Here is a 10635-nt window from a genome sequence, read left to right as displayed (position 1 = left end):
CCTCTTTATGTCCAAAAACCTCAGTTTTGTTGGTGCGTTTTGTTCAGCAATCCATTGGAATAAAGCACGGTCACAACAGACAGACGAAAAATCAAAATAGTACCATAAAAGTTCGTAGAAACATGTCAAACGATGTTTGAAATCAATCTTCAGGTTGTTTTTGTCATAAATAATAATATTTCAACCGGACAATAACTTCGTCAATAGAAAAGGAGAAACAAGAAAGGCGCACTCCCGATCGCACGCTGGACTCATGTCTGGAAATTTCCACTGTCAACTCATTGAAAGTGCTGTATCTCCCTCTTTTTTTCAGAGTAAAAGCCTGAAACAATGCCTAAAGACTGGCCACATGTAGAGGAAGCCACAGAGATCGCGAACTGGGTCCTAAGTCTTTGTATGGTGGATAGGCTTTCAATGGAAAAACAACCTTTCAAAATAATAGTACTTCCTGGATGGATTTTCCTCAGGTTTTTGCCTGCCATATCAGTTCTGTTATACTCACAGACATTATTTTAACAGTTTTGGAAACTTTAGAGTTTTCTATCCAAATTTACCAATTATATGCATATCCTAGCATCTGGGCCTGAGTAGCAGGCAGTTTACTTTGGGAACGCTTTTCATCCAAAATTCCGAATGCTGCCCCCTACCCTAGTGAAGTTAACATCACCATTGACCTCATGGTGAAATCCCTGACTGGTTTCTGTCCTCTCCGTCAACGGTGTTAGGAAGGATGCATGTATATTTATAGTGACTGGGTGTATTGATACACCATCCAAAGTGTAATTAAAGGGATCAAAGGGATATTCAATGTCTGCTTTTTGAAAATGTTACCCATCTTCCAATAGTTGTCCTTTTTTGCTAGGCATTGGAAAACCTCCCTGGTCTTTGTCATTGAATCTGTGCTTAAAATGTACTCCTCGACTGTGGGACCTTAAAGATCATTGTATGTGTGGGGTACAGAGATGGGGTAATCATTCAAAAATCATGTTAAACACCATTGCACAGAGTTAGTCAGTGCAACTCATTATCTGACTTGATAACCACATTTGTACTCCTGAAGTAATTTAGGCTTGCCATAAGAAAGGGTTGGAATACTTCATGACTCAAGACATTCAGCTTTTAATTTTTTTATTAATTTCAATAAAATAATTCCACTTTGAGATTATGGGGTATTGCGTGTAAATCAGTGACATTAAATCTGCATTTAATCCATTTTAAATTCAGGCTGTAACACAACAAACGGTAGAAAAAGTCCAGAGGTGTGAATACTTTATGAAGTCACTGTATTCATTTTCAGAAAGGTTGTTAAATTGACATTAATTACAAATCTTGTGAAAGCGATGGCACTTATTTTTTTCATCTTAGCATGACATGCATGGCTAGTGAAAAGACATACCGGATTTTGTTTGAATGATATAATATAATCAATTTGTTTCAACTATATTGTACTAATATCATATAGCTGATGTAAAATGTTTTATTTTTGGACATTTAAATACGTTTGGGAAAAATAATTATGGGTTTTCTACAGGCTTTTTCATTACGATAAATCAAGGGCAGCTTTTTGAGTTTGATTATATACACTTTAGGGAAGGATTTAAGGACATTGAAAGTTTGTAATTTGCAGGTCAAGGATGGATTGATTCTTATAGTCAGAGTGACTCAGCTCGCTGTTTCCAGCTTCCGTATATGTTTGCTGCTGTATTATTTTCTTCCTTCATCTTGGATGCTGGATCTTGGCTCTCTACTTTTCATGAGTTTGTTTAGAAAGTTTCCTTTTTGGCCAACAGAAACAGACATCCCAGGCTCCAATAAACTGTTGAAGGGATCCCTCAATCAAAAGGTCCACAACACACAAGAGCTCAAAGCTAAGGTAACAAACAGCTGAGAGTGACAGCTGTTTATCACCACATCTGGCTGACTAAGCCAGGAGTTAGCCTAAATCAGGGATGGGTAACTGTAGTGCTTGGGGGGGGCTGATTGGTGTCACACGTTTGCCCCCCTGTCCCAGCTAACACACCTGACTCCAATAATCAACCAATCATGATATTCAGTTTAGAATGCAATTAGTTTAAGTCAGCTGTGTTTGCTAGGCATGGAGAAAAAGTGTGACACCACTCTGGCCCCTGAGGACTGGAGCTGCCCATCCCTGGCTTAAATTAATAAATTCAAGTTCTGATTACGCTCCTAAATGTGGGAAAAATATTTAAAGAAACCTAACCTATGACTGAACAGACAAATATAATAGAAACGTGCTAAATGACGCACTTTCACAACAGCAACAAAAACCATGTGGAAGGTTCTATCCATGTGAACAGTGGATATAGACAGAACCATGTATTTATAGAATTTTGAATATTGTTGTAGACTTTCAGTTACATAGCATCAGACCCATGTATTTAGAGAGTTAAGGCTGGTGTGTACTTCGTCTATCGACATGTCTGTAGACAGTTGTCACGGCTCTGGATATAGCACGTTTTGGTATGAAACAAGTGTATCGCATATAGCGTTTTGCCCAAAAAATTACATTTTAAAGCACATGTGAAGTAAATGTTTTAAAAGCATGAGAACAGCCATAATTCATACACATAGAAAGCAACTCATGAAAATCCTTTCAGGTGAAAAAATTCCAATGTGAAAAATTTGCTTTAAAAGAAAAATATTACACTCTTTCTCTCCAATTTTGTGATATCCAATTGCGATCCAATTACGATCTTGTCTTATCGCTGCAACTCCCCAATGGGCACGAGAGAGGCGAAGGTCGAGTCATGCGTCCTCTGAAACATGTCCCGTCAAGCCGCGCTTCTTAACACCCACTCGCTAAAACCCCATTCATCTGACGATCGTGTTCAGCTTGCACGCGCCCGGCCCGCCACAAGGAGTCGCTAGAGCGTGATGAGCCAAGTAAAGCCCCCCCCGGCCAAACCCTCACGACGCTGGGCCATTTGTGCGCCGCCCTATGGGACTCCAAGTCACGGACGGTTGTAACACAGTCTGGGATCGAACCCCATGCTGTAGTGACGCCGCAACACTGTGACGCAATGCCTTAGACCGCTGCGCCGCTTGGGAGGTGAAAAATTGGCGTTTATCAAACTCTTCATATTGTTCTCAATTTTTATTGGTTTAGTTCAATGTTGAGACATTCTAAATGCTGCATACACAAGACAGGGCCAGAAGTTACACACCCCTTATGTAAGTGCTCTATATGAGATTGGTCAATCAAAGGCAGTTAGTTTGAATCTTATAATTGAGAGGAGATTAGAGATTGGCATTTTGGTGTTCTTTTTGGGATCCTTCTGCACAAGATGAGTCATCCACTCTCAATTTTTTGCCGCTACAGATTTATCTGAAGAGCGTCACTAGTCTGACTGATACTGTACCTCGCAACAAAAATACTCATGTAATTAACACCCCTATGGGCCCTGATCAAAAGTATTGCACTAAATAGGGAAAAGGGTGCCATTTGGGTCTCTGATGAAAGCAATGATCAACCAGCGCAATACTATACAATGTCATTACCTCGCTTACAGCGCAAGTTTCATATAATTGCTTTAACGTTTCAAAATGTGAGTCTGAGGAACGTAGCCCCTTCTACAAAATATCAGATAATGACTCTGATCTGTCAATGGAAGTTACTTTGTAGAAATGGTAACACGACAACCTCTGTCGGGAATACAAAACACCTCCACGGCACTGACATTTTTTTCTAAGGGTTGGGGAAGGAGGGGGTGGAGGGATGGTGAGGTAGAGTGGGGGGAGTCATTTGGCAAAAATAATGAATAACACTCCAGTCTCCTCTAATTAACTACAGACAAGGCCTGAATATAAGATGAGGACTGGCTATAGAGATGCTGCTGGAGATTTGCCCTGGGACCGTTGTTGTTTTTAAGCAAGGGGATGATGTGTTAATCCAACCCAATGATTATTCTAGGACACATTATGAAAACAGCGAAAGCCTATTGTAGTTTCAGCGGAACATTGAATAAACATATACGCCATTAGGGCTGTATTTATAATATTGCTTGATTTGCTTCATACAGTACCATCTCTACCCTTGGGAAACAACAAAAGTATGCCTTTCCTCCACTTCTCATGTAAAAATAATTGAAATAGATACACAGTCAAATCGAGAGAAGGTTAGCTGCAGATATAAACATTTGCCAGTTTGCATTTCCATTCAAAATGTGTCTGAGAAAATTCATCATTCTTTGCCCACCGAGGAAGACAGTCAGACCGCAGTGCTGTGTTCAGGCATTCTCCATGGAAGCTCACAATTTCAAGCAATTCCTTTTGCTTTGACAGGTAGTCATGATTGGATGCAGTGAAATTACTTTACAGAAAAACTTCAGTGACAGGGCACTTGACGGGAAAACACTTGCTGTCTCTTGGCATTTCGGTTCAGCACTGATGTGGCTCTCTGGCGCATCTGTCCAGCAACTTGCTGTATTAAAATTGTGAATTAAATAGCTTTAATCAAGCTCTGTGCTGCACACATTGCAATAGGCTGTTCATTTAATCGTAACAGTGGTGAGTTGCAGAAATTATTTTAACTGCCTTGAAACTAATTGTAATGTAACTAAAGGTCTGCATATTCGTAGGGCATGTAATACGGTGTATTTATTAAGACACCCAAGTCTTAATTGAGCTGCACATAGTGGTAGTGATTCACACTAATTATTAATTTAGCTGGTGCAAACTGTACTAGCTGTAGCCAAAGGTGCGTGGAAGTAGAGTGGAGCGCTTTAGCGAAACGTGACTCCTAATCTGTGTGGATGAAATACTAACAGGAGACAGGGGTGTTTAACCCCTTGGCCTGCAGCTCTTTATGTGGCCCTCGTCAGCTTGCTGAAGCACCGATGAAGGAGAGTCTCCCACACGCAGCCCTAATATATCCCCAGGACGCTGCCTTCATTGTGCCTGTGTCAGTTAAAGGTATTGGTATGCAAAACGGACCAGTGCTGGCTTTTTCAGAGGTTCCGACAGCTCTTTTTTTTTGGCAGTAGATCTTACAGATAGTCCTTTAGGTTTTCAGGGCGTCTTTATTTAAGCCTGCATAAAATGTTATCTGGGCTTCCAGCAGGGAATTTATTAATCAGTGAAGGGTCCACAGGTTTTTGTGTTCTTTTTTTTTTTTTAAGTAAATTGAAGGGATGCTGGAACAAAAAGCAAATATTTTACCTACACAAGTATCATCACACAGACAGAATTACTTCATAATTTGTATGTAGCCATTTGAAATTGGTAAATGACTGAGTGAGCCGAATGGCACAATTGGATTTGATTGATTCCTGAATTACTTTTTAAAGGGGCGCTGAACTTCTTGATTTAGTCACAGTTTCAATTCTCCTCATTAGGAAATTCGACTGAAAATTAGATTTGGGTCTTGGAAGCGTGCTTTGTGTGTGTGTGTGTGTGTGTGTGTGTGTGTGTGTGTGTGTGTGTGTGTGTGCGCGTTCGAACGTGGGAAGCATTTGCAGTAGCGTGTATTCATGGATGCCAACGGAAGCCAGGCTTCCCCAAAAAATGTACCAATAAACAAACAATGAAACACGAAACAACTTTTATTTTGTCTCTCTGTGTTTCATAGTTGTTCTTCAATTTGCAAGAGGCTGATTGTATCTCTGGAGAAAGCATCCGAGCGAGTGAAACAGCGCCCCTCTGTCTCAGTATGTATAGCCCATCTACAGTATCTGATGCCATCTGGTCAAAAAGAGTATGACATTGTTGACGCCCATAGCATTGAATGTAAGGGAAGCCAGCAAGCATTTGGCCTCCCTTGATCAAAAAAGAATAATAATAGCCATCCAGCGTTGAGCTACACTGAGTGAGCTCAACTGTGAATGGTGCTGGCGCACCGAAGAAAAGTGTCAAGGGAAGCTAGTTTGGATTTGGTTTCACACTAATCACATCAAAAGCAAAACATCATTGGCAGAAAAAACATGAATTGTTGCATCTTGTTGTGTAATTTGCCTCCGGTGGCTAGCTAGCTTGCTAAAATTGTCTGTTTCCTAAATTAGCCATGGATGGAGATAGGGATTTTGACTTAGTTTTACTTAATTCTCAGTAGGCTACTGGCAAATGACTATAACTGCAATTCTGATCTAACCATAAATTCATACATTGTGCCCTTGGCCTAAGAGGATGGAAGTTCAATATCTAGCTAGATGTAGTATGCTAATGTTAATTAGCTGGCTCGTCGTTGCAAGGAAGTTAGGCTAGTGAGCAAGCATTTTAGCCAGGTAGCCTAGGACAACAAAAACTAAAAGCGTGTATTTAGTCGGCATACGTTTTGGGTGAGTCAACATCACAAAAGGTTGGTGGCTAGGACTGTTACGGTGACCGTACTACCGCCATACCGACAGTCACTGGTCATAATGGCAGTCAAATTCCACGTGACCATTTAGTCACGGTAATGAGGCTTCTCCAAGCTCTGACGCTGGTGATGGGCATTAGTGGCCTACCAATCTTGCTAACTGCCTGGTACTCAGCACGCCATTGTCCTTCTAATCACTCTGACATCAATGCAAATGTAATCTAAAATCGAATCGAACACTTCATGAGAGCCTATGAGCTCATGTTGCGCAACATGATTGTGTCGAGGCACAGATCTGGGGAAGGGTACCAAAAAATTTCTGCAGCATTGAAGGACCCCAAGAACATAGTGGCCTCCATCATTCTTAAATGGAAGAAGTTTGGAACCACCAAGACACTTCCTAGAGAGGGGGGCCTGGCCAAACTGAGCAATCGGGGGAGAAGGGCCTTGATCAAGGATGTGACCAAGAACCCGGTGGTCACTGAAAGAGCTCCAGAGTTCCTCTGTGGAGATGGGAGAAACTTCCAGAAGGACAAACATCTCTGCAGCACTCCACCAATCAGACCTTTATGGTAGAGTGGCCAGATGGAAGCCACTCCTCAGTAAAAGGCACATGACAGCCTACTTGGAGTTTGCTAAAAGACACCTAAGACTCTCAGACCATGAGAAACAAGATTCTTTGGTCTGATGAAACCAAGATTAAACTCATTGGCCTGAATGCCAAACGTCACGTCTGTGGGAAACCTGGCACCCTCCCTACGGTGAAGCATGGTGGTGGCAGCATCATGCTTTGGGGAGCATCATGCTTTTTCAGCGGCAGGGACTGGGAGACTAGTCAGAATGGAGGCAAAGATGAACGGAGCAAAGTACAGAGCAATCCTTGATGGAAACCTGGTCCAGAGAACTCAGGACCTCAGAATGGGGCGAAGGTTCACCTAACAGGACAATGACCCTAAGCACACAGCCAAGACAACGCAGGAGTGGATTTGGGACAAGTCTCTGAATATCCTAGAGTGACCCAGCCAGAGCCCGGACTGGAACATCTCTGGAGAGACCTGAAAATAGCTGTGCAGCAAGGCTCCCCATCCAACCTGACAGAGCTTGAGAGGATCTGCAGAGAAGAATGGGAGAAACTCCCCAAATACAGGTGTGCCAAGCTTGTAGCGTCATACCCAAGAAGACTCGAATGTAATCGCTGCGAAAAGTGCTTCAACAAAGTACTGAGTAAAGGGTCTGAATACTTATGTAAATGTCATATTTCAGGTTTTTTTATTTTATAAATTAGCAAACATTTCTAAAATCCTGTTTTTGCTTTGTCATTATGTGTAGATTGATGAGAAGAAAAAAACTATTTAATACATTTTAGAATAAGCTGTAACTTAACAAAATGTGGAAAAAGTCAAGGGGTATAAATACTTTCCGAAGGCACGGTAAGTGCTGTAAATCAAAACACATTTCATAACATATGTTATTTAGTATATTTAAAGACAAAATTACGTCAAGAATTGTCTGATGGGTGACAATATTAACCTATCACTTGTGAATGTTATATTTGAGGCATTATCAAGTGCTTATCAAATTGTGATTGAGAGACTGATGAAGTGTGTACAGCCTGCGCAAAAAAACAAAGCAGTGCTCATGCCTTTCATGCAACTTTTTTCAAGTCATCATTAGAGTTGCATCATGCAGTCTTATGTATAAAACATCTCAACATATAGCCCAATGTTTGAATCACAACTAAAGTGGCCAAATAACTTCTTAAATTTAAGCTCTTTAATCCGCTTTACAATGGGTGTAGAGCCTAACTGGCATACATATGCAGTGCTTAAGTTTCAAATTTGGGGAACATAATTTTCACCATAAAAATTCACCTTTATAATATAAGCATTACATGCATAATCGCATTTGCATCACTTTTGAATGGCGTTTTCCTGCTAATGGAACATTTGCGCTTTTAGCCTACTGCCTTGTGCGCATTGCTGTGCTTATAATGTGAGGAAATATCCTAATAGTTTATCAACATTTTAAGCTAAACGTTCTGATCTGTTGCATCAGCCTCAATACTTAAAAAATGGTGATGCTAGTGGCTGTATTAATTGGGGATTTATCACATCCCATAACTGTCCCAGACTATGTTAGGAATATTTATTTATTGCACAGAATAGAATAGGTCAACTTTTATGCTATGTGGGATAGTAGATTGACATAGGCTAGTGCTTTTGCTGTTCTTTAGGCATACTCATCTTGTTGGCTGACGAAAAGTAAATGTGGACAGTTCTTCCAATATCTTCAGTATGTGCCTCGGAATTGGATAAGGACTTGCGCATTTGCATCCCCAATGTGTCTGTCTTCAATTGTAGCCTGTTCAGAAAGACCCAATCACGTGACAGAGAGCCATGTGAGTGAGAGGTGCTTCAGTGCGCCCAGCCGGGAGAAGAGAATTATAATTATTATATTCAGCCCAAGGGCACAAAAAGGCATCACATTTTTTAGGGTGCATTACAGACACACAAAGGGGATGCTGCCTGGAAATTTGAAGCATTATCAAGTGCTTGTCAAATTGTGAATGAGAGACTGATGAAGTGTGTACAGCCTGCGCAAAAAAACTAAGCAGTGCTCATGCCTTTCATGCAACTTTTTTCATTAGTCATGCAGACTTAGAATGTTTAAAAAATAAAAACATATAGACCAATGTTTGTATCACAACTAAAGTTACATAAAATAACTCTAAATTAAGCATATTGGAGTACCTGTTTCTTTGTTGATGCAGAATAGCTGCATGTGCACACTCCCTCAAATACTTTGGATAAGATATCCTTTCTCTTTTATTCAGTTCAATTGTATTCTTCATACTATAAAATAATACCACGGAATTCTAAGCAAAGCTTTCTGCTAAATTAACTAGTGTACCCCACAGCCATATCGCAGATTAGGGCCTAACATCAACACAACTCAGAGTATGCTTTTCTGTTCTTCTGAAACAGACTACTTTTTCTTCATATTATGTTTCATTAGACCGGTCTAAAATAAATCCTGGATTTATTGTGATGGATTTATTAGACTTTTTAAATGTAGATGTTCCAAAGGTTTGCGTCAGTGGCTTGTAGGCTATACGTGGAAGCCAGGAAATGCTAAATGTGTTTGTTAATTAACAGTCAATTACAGTGAGACCGGCAGTTATTTTCCTGACAGTCATCGCCTGACAAAATGTAATGACCGTCACAGCCCTATTGGTGGCACCTTAATTGGGGAAGACGGGCTTGTGGTAATGGCTGGAGCGAATGAGTGGAATGGTATCGATGTGTTTGATGCCATTCCATTCGCTCTGTTCCATCCATTATTATGAGCCGTCCTTTCCTCAGCAGCCTCCACTGGTCAACATGTTTTTTCCACTTGCATGCCTGCACACAACCACACGTAAATCAGTACAATGGACAGCTTCATCATATTTAGCTTATGTTGATTGGTATCTTTTTTTTCACTATATAGCATAGGTGATTTGATGATGTTGTGTTGAAGTTCAAATGGTACTGGAATAGCGGTGGCAGCTCCTGTTTTCTTTGCAACTTGCGGTAACTCTCCTTTGTTCAAATAGTTGTGTAGTAGTCCGACAATGTCGGAAACATGAACTTGCTTGATAATGCTGTAGGTTATATAATTGTTTGTTACATGCCATATGTTTTGTGGTCTTCACTGGATGGATGTTGCTCTCAGGTTTTGTCATGTAACAAAGGTATGGTTGAATTTATTCTGCCACTGTGTCTTCTTATTGTCTCCGCTTTAGGCATATATATCACAGTGGAAAGTCATATGAACTCACAGTTTACGTAGGTTATAATATGGCTTTTTTCCCCTGGCTTGACTTCCCCAGTGATTTTAACCACGCATCGCTATGGAGCATTTGTACTTTCACTCTGCCAAAACAATACACAGTCACTTACCCTTCTAGATAACTTGAAACAGTATAACCAGTTCTTGTGTCTGGAAGTAGACTAGCTAGCTAGCCAACTTCTTTCGTCAATCAGCTTCTGCCGGCCAGTGTACAACCGTGGCAAAATTGATTTGAGTTTGGATAGCCTAACTCAGGCTAGTTAGGGACCTTCAATAAATTACACAATGTAAATGGAACAATAATTTCATGTTGCACACCTTTTAGTTGTCTCATTAAATGCTTTGTGTTTGTATATGAATTTCTACAATGTATAGTAGTTTTGAGGTTTTTAAGTCAATATTGTCCCATGTACATTGTGTAATTTACTAACTAGCCCCATAGGGATATCCAAAGTCAAACCAGATTGACTATGGGCATTACGATCTGGTCA

Source organism: Salvelinus namaycush, chromosome 3 (assembly GCF_016432855.1).
Source record: "Salvelinus namaycush isolate Seneca chromosome 3, SaNama_1.0, whole genome shotgun sequence".
Lineage (NCBI taxonomy): Eukaryota > Metazoa > Chordata > Actinopteri > Salmoniformes > Salmonidae > Salvelinus > Salvelinus namaycush.
The sequence above is the reverse complement of the archived record's forward strand: the minus strand, read 5'-3'. Positions refer to the sequence as shown.